This window comes from Mus caroli, unplaced genomic scaffold (assembly GCF_978045245.1).
Source record: "Mus caroli unplaced genomic scaffold, Mus_caroli_1 scaffold_12, whole genome shotgun sequence".
Taxonomy (NCBI): domain Eukaryota; kingdom Metazoa; phylum Chordata; class Mammalia; order Rodentia; family Muridae; genus Mus; species Mus caroli.
In genome coordinates this window covers 17,133,432-17,148,754 of record NW_028227267.1, presented here as the reverse complement: position 1 = coordinate 17,148,754, position 15,323 = coordinate 17,133,432, and the positions used below count along the sequence as shown (strand labels likewise).

General features: G+C 46.1%; 1 protein-coding gene and 1 long non-coding RNA gene across 18 annotated transcripts in view; both read left to right on the top strand.

The window, feature by feature from the left end:
* Kcnma1 (potassium calcium-activated channel subfamily M alpha 1) overlaps positions 1–15,323 on the top strand; it is a 700,771-nt gene that overhangs the window by 52,983 nt on the left and 632,465 nt on the right. The window lies entirely within an intron of this gene.
* Positions 9,974–13,505, top strand: LOC115029221 (uncharacterized). Its single transcript, XR_003834782.2, has 4 exons — positions 9,974–10,182; positions 10,286–10,420; positions 11,998–12,033; positions 13,142–13,505. It is a non-coding gene; the product is annotated as an uncharacterized LOC115029221 (long non-coding RNA).

The window sequence follows — 15,323 nt, the reverse complement described above, 5'->3', positions numbered from 1 at the left end:
AATGTGTCCATTTTCACCTCTCCCATCACCCACTTTCATTCCTTTTTCTCTTTTACTGAAAGTCTCCCCAACAAGCCTTACCTCCTTTAATCTCTTTCTATGTGACCCACTGCATTTACTAACAATTCTGGTTGTTCTCATGATCAAGGGTGGGGCTTATTGACTATAGTTTGGGTAACTTATTGACAGCATCACTAAACTGTTCCTTTCCCCAGCAACTGTTCATAGGCTCTGAGGGAGGGATGGGACCCCCAAAATCTCTTCCCTGTGCATGATGGGATTTTGACAGTCCCAATCTTCTGCAGGTTACCATAGGTGCAATGAGTTCCTGAGTCTAACAGCCATGTCACATCTAGAAGATACCGTTCCAGAGCTGCCTATTCCAGCTCTTACATCTTCTCCTTCCTGCTCTTCCTCAATGTCTCTGGGACTCAAGGTTGGGTGTTGATATAAATGTCTCGTTTAGGGCTCAGAACTCAATAGTCACTTGGTCTTAGTACATTGACCAGTTGTAGGTCTCTGAATTAACAGCTGCTCATTACAGACAGAACCTGTGAAGACTGAGAGCAGCACTGATCTATAGATATGAACATAGGGAGTCAGAGAACTCTTGATAACATGTCCATTGAGGAAAACCCACTGTGGGCTCTCTCTTAGGACATCCCCAGCCACAGAGTTTGACAAGGTTTTACAGTATCAGGTTTAAGCTCCCTCCTATTGAATAAGCCTTCAGTCCAAACAGAAAATTGTTGGTTGTCTCTGTTAATGATAGTGATACCACTGTTATAAGACTGGGCATATCTTACCAAGTAGGTAATTTTGAAGCATGTGAGGTTCAACCAACAAAGCTGGTTAGGATCATTGATACATTTTTTACCCTTAGCACTATATATAGTACCTCCTTCTTGGCACCATTAAAGTGGTCCAGCAGGGAGGAAGCTTACAGCTTGGTTTTCTCTTTGTATGGTTTATTCAGTGGTAGGTCCTTACCATCCCATTCTGGTGGGCAGCCCCACTTTTCTGGAGACTTTCCTGAAGACCATGGTATATCTTTGCTACAGGTGTTCAGTTGTACCATCTCAAGCTGCTAACCTCTCTAACCCACTCACTTAGTGTAGCTCTAATCCTGAGGGAGGCTTGCTGCTAGGTGACCATGCTGTCGGTAACTCAGGTGTACCCCTACCTCCTTCGCAGTGATCATTTATCAATAGACCCACCTACCAAGGATTTACCATGGGACCACATAGTTTATATGTATTATTTAAGTATGATTCTGAATGTCTGAAATGTTAAGAATAATGAAACTTGGTTGTTAACTATCACATGAAGCTGCTGGCATAAGGACAGCTCAAGACACACACTTCCAAGGAGTTTGTCATCTTATGCCAAAACCTGGCTCTTAAGATCAATGAGATGGCTCAGTGGATGAAGGCATTTGCCACTGTGTCTGATGACCTGAGATTGATTCCCAAGGCTCACACTGTAGAACGAGAGAACCAACTTCCCCAAGGTATTTTCTGATCACCCCTTGAGTACTATGGCACATGTATTCCACTCCCCAACCACAGTAAATAATACATTAAAAATGCTTGGTTCTTGGAAGGACATAGAACTTACTTCCTTCTAGTTCCCCTCAGTCCTGATTACAGCAAAGCCATGTGGCACCAGAGTGTGGGTTCTTTAAGTCGGAATTTAGTTTCTATTCTGCTTCAGTACATGTTGCAGGGCACATCAACTCTCTAAGTCCCATTCTTCCTAGTGGAGTACCACAGTGCTGAGCATTACAGGATGTCCCGGTGGGGCCCACAGGATCCCACATATAGTGAATATACAGCATTGTTTTTGCCCCTCTTTTTGTATGACATTGGTAAGTGCAGCATCTAACCTGCAGATCGGGCCAGTACCTCAGGAGCAAGAGGGTTGCTAGTTCTAACAAACTGAACATAGGAGTCTGTGTCTTTTCCTTTGGCATCTCTCATTCTGGCTGTTCACCTCATCCCCCACTGGGGCCCATGGTGCCCTCTCTTGCACTGCCAACTGCTCTCTGTCTCTCTTTTGGGTTCAGTTGGGGCTCTGAGCAGCATGGAGTGTAAATAGCACATGTTAGGCACTTAGGAAGCATGTCCCAGTTCTGTCGTGACATAGAAAGGAGGAAAGGGGTGGAGGGCTTGGTTTGCTTTGTGTGGAGGAAGAGAGACTTAGAGGTGAATGTGTGGGTGGTTTTCCTGAGTGACAGACATAATTATTCTCCTGTGGCTCACGGAGGTCATGCAATCATGGTTGCCTGGACAAGACCTGCTCACAGTAACAGGCTGTGCGGAGCATGTGGACTTGGGAGTCAGACACTCTCGTCCAGAGCCTTGCTACTCCCAGTACAGTTGGACCAGTAATAGGGTTCCCACCCAGAACTTCCGGAACCTAGCCAGAATATTCACCACAAACAGAGGCATGTACATAGAAGACTGTACTCACCGGTCAAATGAGACAGGGCAGTCCATGGGCCCCGGCTTCTGAGCCTCAAGGTTCTAGTTCTTTCCCTAGGTCAGCAGCATCAGCTTTGCCTGGGAACTTGTTAGAAATGAAACTCTCAAGCCTTACCTAGTGCCATGAACTGGCCCTCTGGAGTAGGCACAGCTCACAGTCAGGAGGGAGAGTTCTTCTGCCCAGCTCTGCTGCACAACAGGATTACAACAGGGTCAATGAGGCAAATGGCTGGATGGAACTCAAGAGTATCAGGGTGTGTAAGGAAACCCGGGAGTCTGAAGAGCTTCCCCACAGTCCCAGTATGCATCCAGGACCTTATTTGATATCCTAAGCCAGTTTTCTAGGCTGTCTGCCTTCCTGTGACATGCTGGTGCCTTGGAGAGCATCATCTTTGAGTTCACTGAGACCTGAAAAAAAGCACGGAGGGACAGGTTTCCTTCAGCACCCAAAGAGACAGCTATGACTCCTGCTTGAGGGAGACCAGATTATATACCCACCGTGGCCTCAAGAGAGGTACACAATGATGTATCTTGGTGATCCAGGGATCAAGTATTTTCAAGACCATTGTGCTTTATATAACCAATAACCCTGCTAGAGGAAGGAGAATACCAGTGCCTAGGGACCTCAGCTTGTGCCCGCTTTCTCCTTTTACCCTACCCACCCTTTACCACCAATGGGAAGTTCTGGGGCTCACTTTGAGTTGGGGCATTTGCCCTGTACCATCTCATGCTCCCTTTAATTAGGATGATGGAGCTGTTGGAGGGAATCGGCTCCCTCACTCTGAGGACTGGGAATGGTGGCAAAGAATGAGGTTTAGAAAAATATTTACCCAAAAGTAATCCCTTTGCCATTGCCACTGCCTGTTTCCCGGGATGCTGGGCAACAAACACGGAGTCTGGTCATCATTTATTGAGTTTATTTATTAAGACCAGGGCAAGAGGGTAAGACAAGGTGGTGTGGTCTCCAACTCAGTTCCTATAGCAGGCAGAGGCTGGGGTCTCCCGGGAAAAGCTATGACATATGACAACCAGGAGGCATGCTGCATGCTTGACACCAAACCACCTGAACACCAGATACAGGAAGACTTCATAATCTTATTTTAAGTCAGGCGTGGAGTTATATGCCTGTGACTCCAGTACTTAGAAGGCAGAAGCAGGGAACTGTGAATCTGAAGCTACATAACAAAGCCCAGGCCTGTCTGGGCTGTATGGAATGACTTTTACTCAAAACGAAAACAAAACTAAAATCTTTATGAGAAACAAGTCTGCTCTTAGAATCTCAAGTGTCCAGCAGCATTCTAAGAACAGACTGGTGTGGTTCCCAACCAGTGCTGTGGGAGCCAGGGCTCATGCTCTCCCCTGTTCTACATGAGCATTGAAGGCCTGCGGGGGTTCATCTCTACATCTTACCAGTGGGAAAGCAGAAGCCCAGAGATCAGACGCATGAGCATCACAGGGATGAGTGTCAGGAAAGAAACGAGCAGTCAGGCCCTGGTGTCAAGAGCATAGGCTGGGAAACAGGGCTGGCTGATATCTCCCGATTCTGTTTTTGGTCTGAGATGGCTCTTTGGCAGAGGGCTTAGGCTATGGAATATCCACCAAAAAATCAACTCATAGGATATTTGTGCTGAAATGATGGGGAGGATCACTTGGCATAATAAATCTGAGTTTTTAGAGTGTATCTTATGTAGGGAAGCATGCTGCACATTGTGCACCTCTGTATAACTGTGTACATTTATATATGCATGCATGCGCATGTAAACATGTACAGTGGAAGTATATACTGTGCTGCAGCTTATACACACACATTGCTCTCATGGAAACAGCTCATGAAACAATAGTTAATCCTCACATGATATGCAGCTTGACGTAGCTTCTTAAAGATTACTGAACTATAAGGCATATACAGCAAGAGCCAGATGAGGAGTACAGCATGAGTCTAGGACCTGAGCATGACAATTTCTCTTCTCATGGAGCTGGGCTGTGGAAGTACTCCATGCCTTCCTAGCCTACCTGACGTCATCCCATCCCCCTCCATCCCATTCCATATCATCATCACACCATTCCATCCTCTCCCATCTTCTTAAAAATTTGCTTGCAACCTATTTATTAGACTTTATGATTGTACACGAGGCCAAGGCTTGCCTTTTGCGAACTTGCAGTATGGTCTGACTTTCTACAGTTTGTAAAAGAGGAAGGCAACATTTGGTTTTACAAGCCATATCTCTTAGTCAAAAATCTTGGATAGATTACCATCCCTACACTCACCCCACCCCCATGCACAGAGGCATACATACAGAGGCACACATACACACACAGAGAGACACACACACAGAGTCACACACACAGAGGCACACACACACAGAGGCACGCACACACACACACAGACACACACAGGCACACACACACAGAAGCACACACACAGGTACACGCAGAGGCACACACAGAGGCACACACACAGAGGCACACACACACAGAGACACACAGAGGCACACACACAGAGGCACATACACACACACAGACACACACAGGCACATACACAGAGGCACACACACAGAGGCACATACACACACAGACACACACAGGCACATACACAGAGGCACACACACAGAGACACACAGAGGCACACACACAGAGGCACACACACACACACAGACAACACCCCCCCACACACACCTGAAATTGTTCAGTGTCCCTGGCCATTTCTCCATGGGGTTCCTTGCCCACATGTTCCCTCCCTCCTGTTATGAATATCTTGTATACTGTGGTCCCTGGAGCTGGCTGTCCTCCCTCTGAATGCCATCTGGCCCAGGCTTCTTTCTCCTATTGGTCCCTATTCATGTTTTCCCCTTCTAAGAGCCTGAACATGGCTTTTGAGTCCAAGATCCCCCCAGAAGTGCTGTGCTGCAAGACACAAGTGTGAAGTATTTTGAGTGATGAGGTGATTGTTTTGGGGGTTCATACCACCCTGTTCTCCACTCTGAGATCCCCAAACACTTTGAGTGTGAGCATTTTTCCTTAGTTCCCTGGTCGTTTATTATCTTCATGGATCAGTGTAGTCAGTCTGCTGTACCTTCATGGAAGTGCCACTGTTCCACCGTGGCACAGCTCAAATCTCCAAGATTCACTTGATTCCTCAAATCAGAAGGAATGACAATTCTGAAGCATGTATAGTCTGGGAAGTTTTGGATGGGCGGGGGACTTTTGACTTGAGTGCATTACTGATGATGGATATATGTTCTGTGAAGTAGCAGCAGACAGCAGAAAGCACGGGGACCAGTTTTTAGAACGTTGACTCTGAGGGCTTTTGCAAGCACAGTTTGAGTGACAGGTATGAAGCTCTTTGGAAAGTCACGATTGTTACCGACCTATGTGGGCTGATTCCCTTTAAAAGTTCTCAGCTGTAAACTCTCATCACACAGCCACTGCTGACTTTCTCAGAGGCCCACTGTATGCTATAGGAGAAAAGAGCTGCTTTGCCACAGCTGAAGGATAACTAAAGTCCACAGTGGGGAGAAGGGTGTCTTCAGATTGTAGATTAGCTGCCTCCCTTGGTTTGTTTTTCCTTTCTTCTTATTTCCATCCTTCTTAATTGGGTCTGCTGAGCACACACTTTTTTGTATGCACATTCTGTAACTACCATTAATCTGTGGGCCCTCAAACACAATCCCGTGCTTCTGGGTCTTCCTCTTCCTGCTTTATATTTCGGAAGTTTCAAAGTTTCTGAGAACACGGGGATCCTGAGACTAGAGAAAGATGAATTTGCTCCAAGTTAGTCCCACGAGAAAGGCTCTCATCTAAATGTCTGGAAGAAATCAGACTGAGGGTGTTGTGGGCTTTAAGTCAGGTGTTAGCTCTCCCATAGAACCAGACCCCAGCTCTGGCTGGTAGGGGAGGGGACTGGGCTGGAAATGAGATCCTTTGGGGGCAGAGGCTGTGTCCCAGGAAACAAGGTGGTTTATTTAAAAAAGGAGGAGGAATTATTATACTAATTTTTAAAACTTCATGGAAGTTTGAAGGAAAACAAATAGAACATCAAGATGTGAAAACCATATTAGCACACTGAAATTATTCCCTTCAGCAAATAGTGTATCTGTTTGCCGCTTATCTTTATCATAAACATTAAGATAGGGTTTCAGTCTTAATGACCAAATCTTCCAGAAGTTTTGTGTTTCTATCCTTAAATGTGAGGTGTTTTTGGTGAGGAAAAAAAATCTATCAGGGCTCATGCCACCTTGGCCCAAATTCTGAAATCTACCCAAACATTGTGAGTTCATTCATGACTTTTATGCGGTCAGCTTAGTGAGATACATATATTCATGGACATTTCACTGGTTGATCATGGTGCATTTTACTCTCCCAGAGTCACCTGATGAATGCCCTAAAATAAAAAAGAATTGAAATTCTAAAGCATGCATGACCCATATAGAGATAGGTCAAAGCCTTTTTCTCTTTTTCCTCTCTCTCTCTCTCTCTCTCTCTCTCTCTCTCTTCCTTCCTTCTTTCCTTCCTCTCTCTCTCTCTCTCTCTCTCTCTCTCTCTCTCTCTCTCTCTCTCTCTCTCTCAAGTTAAATGTATCACAGGGATTGCAAAGAAAACAGAGTTTGGTCCCAAGAAGACCTGGTCCGCATCTGTGTGTTTCCCCTCCAGGCTGGGTAACCTTAGGTTATAATGTAATTTTGGGTTCTCAGTTTTTTTCTTGCATAACTGGACTCTATACATTTTTTTGGGAACAGTTTGATCGAGGTAATTATTCATCTCCCTTCCCCTTTACAGCCTTGCTTTTAGAGTCTGAATGACCCCACCTAACTCTTTCTCCCCTGGGAAGAACCCTGTAATTTTTGTTGTTGTTGTCGTTTTGTTTTTTGAGACAGAGTTTCTCTGTGTAACAGCTCTGACAGTCCTGGACCTCACTCCATAAGCCAGGCTTGGCCTCAGACTCAAGAGATTGATTTCCCTGCCTCTGCTGCTTGAGTGCTGGGATTAAAGGTGGGCACCACCATACTGGGTCAAACCCTATAATTCTTTATGCAACTGAATTCAGGCCAATGAAGGGGATATTTTCATGATTGCTAGTAGCAGCCCCTCCTACACCCCAGGAGTTCAAGAGTCACTCACATTTATCTTGAAGCCAGTGGAAGAGTCTGGTTACAGGAGGGCAGGCTGTTAGCCAGAGAGCTGGCCTTGGGTGGCCAGGCTTTGGCCACTTTTCCCATTCCGGGGAGGTGATGGATGGTGGAGTTGTGATTTTTAAGAGGGACCTGAATGTGGTTAACATGGTGACAGATACGGATCTTAACTGGGCACAGCTTGCAAATTCCAATTAATCTGATCCCAACCCTTGGGAAATCTGTTCTGCATTGAGCTTGAACTCTGGTCTAGGGCTCAGGGCCCAATCTGTTACAGTGCCCTGCAAGCACTCAGAGTCTGTCCCCTCAGTCAGGTGTTCTGCAGGACAAGTTCTGCCAGGGCTGTCCCCAGTACAGTACCCTGGTCAGGGAGAGGAAGAAGAGAACACAGTCAGTTCCTGTGTGCCCTTCCACCCTCTTCTTCCTTTGCCCTCTTGTTTTCCTCTCTCCCCATTCTCTCTGTAGTGGAGAAATGTAAGACTATTCATTTTCTCATACCATAACAGAGTCCAGTAAGAAACCAGGGAGTGAGTCTCCTCTGTCCAGCCCTGGGCTCTGGGCAAGACATGGCACATGATAAAAAACTTAAAAGCAACCAAATGCATTGTCTCAGACAATTGGAATACCTGCTGACACTTTCCTGTTGTGAGTCTAAGTTGTGACAATGGAGTTCTATCCAGCAAAGAAAAAAGTTATCCTGGACAGTGCCAGCTTCCTTTTATCCCAGGGACAGGGACCTCTACCTTCAGGGAACCTTATGTTAAGCACAGCTTTGGAACTCAGCACGGTTAGGCCTGCAGATGACGTCACTGGCTTTCTGTGGGACAGCTGCAGTCAGCATCAGGACACTCCAGGCATGCCAGTGGTAACTGGAAACCCTATTTTCAAATGCTTCCCCAGCATTTGTGCATGGTGAGAAGTGCTTCTCTTAGGGCACAAAGACTGGCCATAGTGGGGTCCTAGGGAGATCAGGACCCTCTGAAGACTAGGGCTAGGCTCTGTGGGGGGAGGGGGAAGGAGGACATTTCCGAGAGGACTACTGTTCTGTCAGTGGGATTCCACTTGAATAGGTCTATGGTGAGCCCAAGGGATACATTCCTAAGTTGTCACTGCCAAGGCCTCTTTTTGCAATTTCACTTACAAATATTGTTTTTGTATCAATCTATGCCCACTGCCTATCTTTGTGTATCAGGGCAGCAGAAGTGGCGTACAGGTAGAGAAATGCAGGGAGGAGGGTTTTTTTTCCAAGTTTTATTCTATGTATATGAATGTTTTACCTGCACACGCATATATACAGTGCTTATGAAAGCCAAAAGAGGCTTTTGGATCCTCTAGAACTGGAGTTAAGGGTAGTTGTGAGCCAACATGTGGGTGCTAACAACTGGACCCAGGTCCTCTGGAAGAGCAGCCAATGTTAATGCTCTTAACCACTGAGCCATCTCTCCAGCCCATGCAAAGGGAAGTTTTAATGATCCATAGCCCCACACATGTTTCAGGGTCTGCAAAGCAAAAGAGATGTTAGATATCAGCTCACCTGTGTGTCTTCGAGGTGGAAAGCACAGTGACTCCAGGAGAGTTAATGGGGCTGGGAGGCTCACACTGACACTCCATGGGGACAGCCACATGCTAGGAACAGTGTCAGCTTCAGTTGAAGGCCCAGCCCCCACTCTAGCCATGGCCCACTAACCACTATACCCTCAGCAGACACTAGGTATCCTACTGTATTGACTCCTTTGGTTCTCATCTCTACTTTCTTGGGTGGGAGCTGTCTCTAACATTGGGGAAAGTGACTCACAGGATTTCAGTTGCCCAAGGTCACCCAGCTGGTTGGCACAAGGCCTGTTTTGGAACCAAGATGATCTACTGTAGCCCCGCCAGGATCTATTTCTGTGTGTATGTGTGCTACTGGCGATGAAACCCAGGGCCTTGCACATACTAGGCCAGCCCCTGTACCACTCTGAGTTAGCTTTTGCTCTGGTCCTAAGGTTTGCTTGGTGACAGTGTCTGAATTACAGTTGAATTCCCCAGCCTTTTAGCTTTCTTTTGCTCACTCATGCAATAGCATATTACTTCATAGAACTGTTGAAAACAGGCACTTGGGGTAATGGTTTTAAAGGTGGGGACTTCCCCCGCTGTCCCATCCTTTAAATGGCAGGCCGATTGTCAGCATTGTCTGAAAATGCAACTGCCTAGCCTAGACTAAGAACTCAAAGGTGATGACTTACAGAAGAGTGCACTCGGCAGGGGGTGAAAGGACATTCAGGGATAGTCTAGGGACAGCCCCTGAGGTGGCCTTTGATGACTTTGCTGTGGGGCAGTGGTCCCTCTCCCAGCCTGGCTTATGTGCTTCCTTCTCTAGGTTTCCCTGTCTGCTGCTGCCAGAGTCCACCTCCCCAGAGGGCTGATAATCGGATGCTTCTGAACTTCTTCGCTGCCTCCTATATTCAGAAGCCCGGGCTCCTCTGGCACAAAGTCCAGACCTCTGCCCTCTGCCCGGGGGCTTGCCTTTCCAGACCTTCCTTTTCCATGCTGCTGTAAATCCACTCTGATGCCCACAGCATGCCCTACAGGTGCTTTCTAAACTCACATGTGTTTTCTGGGGTTCCTCTCTCTCCCTAAGCTATCTGGGTTCCTTGTTTTCTCCAGACTCAATTTATTATTATTTTCTTTCAGTTTACTTACCACTCATCTGTTATGAGGCAGTGGGATTCATGGGGGATGCTGGGAAAACCAGGACGCACAAAGACAGACAGTCTCTTGCCTCTGCGGAGGTCTGGATCCAGGAAAAGGACTGCCTAAAGTACTGTGGTCAGTGTCCCGAGAGTCAAGGCTTTGTGTAAGGTCTTCCACTTACAGGAAGCCTTTCTAATTGTGTATTGCTATGGAAATACCCTTGCTTCAAGCCTTATGCATCTTATTCCCTGTTTTCTTTTAGTTCCTTGTGTTTTGCCTGATATAAGTCACGTTCTTTATCCACAGTATTGTTTGGATTTTAGCTGTAAGGAGCAAACTACACCCTCTAGCTCTGTCCTGTGTGCTGAATAATCCAAACGAGTTCTTATTGAACTCTGATCACAAAGCTCCTTCAGATCCCTGATTCCTCTTGTTTGTTATCGTGGTTTATATTTATGTGTGTATGTGGGGAGAGGAGATGAAGAGGGGATTTGTACATTGGAGTGTAACTGACTGCCAAGTTTAGAAGAAGCCATTGGATCCTCTGGAGCTGGAATTACAGTGGACATGAGCTGCCCAGTCTGGGTCCTGGGAACTGGACTGTGGTCTCTGCAAGAGCAATACAGACTCTTAGCTACTAAGACACCTCTCCAGACCCATTTTCATCCTAACTCTGTGGGTATGCGAGACATGTACAGTGAGCCTGGTTTGTAAAGAGTCAGTGACATATTCACAGGCACACAGTACTTAAGTGGCACGGTCTGGCTGTGAGTTTGCCAAACAGCTCAGGGGAAGGATGGGTGACTGTGGAAACCTTCCCTGGACCCTAACACATCTTTGAAGGGATAAATGGTAAGTCAAGAGGGTGAGGCCTCATGGATGCAATGCAGGTAGTTCATTGAGGATCGTGTCAAATGGGCAACTGGGTCTGTTTGGGTCAAGGGTGATTCGCACCCATACTTTTTTTTTTTTGTCCGGCCATTGCAGGCCTTTCTTCCTCCATGAGTATAGGACAGCTGATTGGGTTAAGGGTGGAGGGGAATTACAGCATTGCAGTTTTAGGGTGGGTCCAGAACTGCAAAGGCTGGATGGGCAGAGAGAGAGAGACAGAGACAGAGAGAGAGAGAGAGAGAGAGAGAGAGAGAGAGAGAGAGAGAGAGAGAGTCTGAGACAAATAACAGTGAGAGGACTCATCAGGCCTCCCTGTGGTGCCATTTTGGTGGGGTTTTGGGAGGATGGAATTCAATCAAAGGCAAGGATTCCTTGTCATCCATGCGGGAGGAAAAGCTCCAGGCCCAAGCATTCTGCGAACAATGTCAGAGCCCTCAGCTGGTCTTTCAAGTATTTAGTGGACCTGGGGACAATGTGCACAGACAGAGGAATTCCAGCTCCCTCTCGCCTGGCTGCTCATGCTAGGGTCTGCAATGAAAGCAAAGGCACAGTCACCCTGTGCACACTAGCTGGCTAGGAGGCTGGGGCTTCTGAAGCTCAGCTGTTTGAGCTACCTATGTGTTTAAAAAGCCTTACCTCCATGTAAGAAGAACAAAGTCTGTTTCTTCAGCCTGGGCACAAATCAAAAATAGTTGATTTTTTTTTTTTTTGGCTTCAGTTTAAAAATAAAAAAAGTCACCTTTGGGTTGAGATCGAGAATGGAAAATTTCAGGGCATAAGGGTAATTTTGATTTTTCTTCTTTCTTCTGGGTCTGTTCTAGGCAAGGGCAGATGAGGTGCTTTCGTGAAAGTTATGTGTAAGTATGTACCATGTGTCTCACCTCTTTATTGCCCTGTGGTGTCCCCTCTGTTAAGTTGACGTTAGTAAGATTCTTCCATCCGTCTAGCACAGCAGAGTGTTCGGAGTACAGGGGACACGTGGAAATTGGATATAAGCAACTAATTGGAAGGCAAAGGAGATGATTAAAATTAAGCTGTATCTTCTACCAAGGTGGCTTTATCACATAGAGTGCGTTTTAGCACCCCAAATGAGCAATGACTCAGGCTCCCAATTAGTTGATGATAAACCTCTAGAGAGGATGAAGGGCCTAGGGGACTATATTGACAAGTGGGATTAAAAATGGAGACTCATTTTTGGGTGCAAAAACAGACATGGAAAAGCCAATTCACTTGTATAGACTCTCTCTGGAGTTCTACTAAAAGCCAATTCACTTGTATAGACTCTCTCTGGATTTCTACTAAAAAAAAATGTTACAAACCCCAGCTGGAGTGATAGATCAGTGTAATGTCTGCGTGCAAGCTTGAGGACCCAAGTTCAATCCCCAGAGTCTATATTAAAAAATTAAAAAGCTGAATATGATCAGTGGTGTTTGCAATCTCAGCAGTAGGGCCTGAGGGAATGGAGACAGACATGTCTCTGGGGCTCAGTGGACAGCAGTAGCCTCTTCCTCCCCACCTGGGAAAACTGCAGGATCAGTGGAGCAGGGCAAGGGCAGTGGAGCAAGGACAAGCACAATACCTGAGCTTTCTCACCGGCCTTCACATGCATGTGTGTATACATAGACATCCCCTCTCACGCATGGACATGCACCCACCTCCGTAAGTATGGAGAGGCCCTGACAGCTAGAGTGAGCTTTGCGGAGTGGGATGACTTGTTTGTTTGTGGTCCTCTGGCTTCACAGCCCACTGTTGCCAAGGTGTGTTTTGTGTCAGTTTTACTGTTTCTGACAACTGTTCCTGAGGAAATATACATTTGTGCAACAGACCGCCTCCAATGTCAGGTCTAAATTTAGAAGCCACCTCCGACAGGTGCTAAAATCAGTCATACAGAATTCAGGGCGGTGCTCAGGAATACTGAATACCCATGAGGCTATCATGGCCCCTGATAGAACTTTTGTGTCTTAGGCCCTCAAGTTTGACAGAGTGTGGCATATTTTCTGTGGACCAGGCCCCAGACCAGTACAGTGATATGTCTTCTTGGAACGAAATCCACACGGCTGGAGGAAGTCATGCTTGGTATGATGCCATTGCTCCCATCTGGGTACCTGCACTTTCACCTTGACTCTGTAATGTACCATCTGTGTGTCTGGAGCATCCTTACCCAGAGAATGAGGGCACTGAATCTTTTTAAAAAATAATTTATTGGGGATGGAGAGATGGCTTAGTGGTTAAGAGCACCGACTGCTCTTCCAAAGGTCCGAGTTCAAATCCCAGCAACCACACGGTGGCTCACAACCATCCTAACAAGATCTGACACCCTCTTCTGGAGTGTCTGAAGACAGCTACAGTGTACTTACATATAATAAATAAATAAATCTTTAAAAAATAATTTTTTTTGTTTCATGTGCATTGGTGTTTTGCCCACTTGTGTATCTGTGTGAAGGTGTTGGATTCCCTGGAATAGAGGTACAGACAGTTTTGCGCTGCCACATGGGTGCCAGGAATTGAACTCCGGTCTTCTGGAAGAGCAGCCAGTGCTCTTGACTGATGAGCCATCTGTCCTGTTGAATCTTACTCACTCTGGGGTCATTTCCTCAACCTGAGCAACTTGATTAATATACAACACTCAGGTTGGGAAGAAGAACTTCAAGTTATTGTTCCTTGGGTTTGTAGTGGTCTCAACTAATAACACAAGAAAAAAGTCTTGGTTCCGTCAAGTGGACATTGCCCTGGGTTTTGCCTAGTTTCTGCCCTGGATGCCCCTGGACCTACCTGTGAGACAGGACAGCAGGGAGCCTGGACCCATGGGTCCATCCTTGATGGGCACGTCTACCTCACAGTTTTAATTTTACTGAGTACTTTAGAGGCAGGATCTGACTATTTTGAGACAGGGTCTTGCTATACATCCCCAGCAGGCCTTGAACTTACAGCAGTGTCAGCTTCTTGAGTGAAGGTCCATTTTCTTTGGACAGGATCTCATGTATCTAGGCTGGCTCAGCACTTACTTTGTAGATGAGAATGGGGGTCTTTCAACTCCGTATCCCCCTAAGATGTGCACCATTACACATTTAATTGTTTAATTGTGTGGACCATCCTGGTGTATCCGTATAGCCCCCTAGTGGGTGGAGTCTATACAAGTGAATTGGCTTTTCCATGTCTGTTTTTGCACCCAAAAATGAAGCTTATCATAAGCAGGGTATGGGGATGAGGGGATAGTCTAAGTCTGGGTCCAGGCTTTGGTCTTTTTGTCACTTAGCAGTGTGACCTTGGGCAAACCATGAAGCCTTGGTCAACTTGATTCCTTCCTTGTATGTGGGGGTACATAACAGCACTTTTTTGAATTGGTGGTGAGACCCCGTAATCTATGTAAAGTATTTACAGTATAGAAAGCACTGTCACTGTGATAGTTCTCTGTGTGTTGTGGAAAAGAATGAGCCTCTCTGGGCTTTGTTACAGATGGCCTATGTATGTTTCATATGTTACATTGTAACATACAGCTCTCCTTTGCTTCAAATCCTCTATGCATCTCTTATACAGCAAGCAAGGTAAGCGTTGCATAAGTAGTTGTGATATTGTATTATTTGGGGAATAAGGACCTGAAAAAGAAGGCTGAATGTGTTCAGCACAGGCACGATTTTGTTTCAACTATTCCCAATCCTCAGTTGGCTGAGTCTGCCAGTGGAGAATTATAGATACGGAAGTTGGCTTGTATACATCAAGTGAGATAACTTCATTCTGCATCCGGCAAGATAATGCATGTAAAACCCCTCGAATAATTCTTGACAATCAGTTCTCAGTGAACAGTAGCAGCTCTTATCTAAGTAGCTTCTATTGGGAAAACACAGTCATATTTTTGTATCATTTCATTTCAGTCTGTGTCTCATCCAGGATCTATACTAGCTCTGACTAGAACAAAACAACACACCACCACCACCACAGCAGCAGCCAAACAACCAGGCTTGATCATGTTGTCTGGAAAATTTTGCCTGTTCAGATTCTCATCATACAAGTGTTCCCTTCTTTTGCTAGAGGGCTCTTGGGGATGTGAAGCCTGGGTACAGAGCAGAGGACTTTGGGGAAGAACTCCGGCTATGTTGGTAGGGAAAGCTCCCTTGGGCCTATGGCCTCAGTGCTTTGTATAGGACTG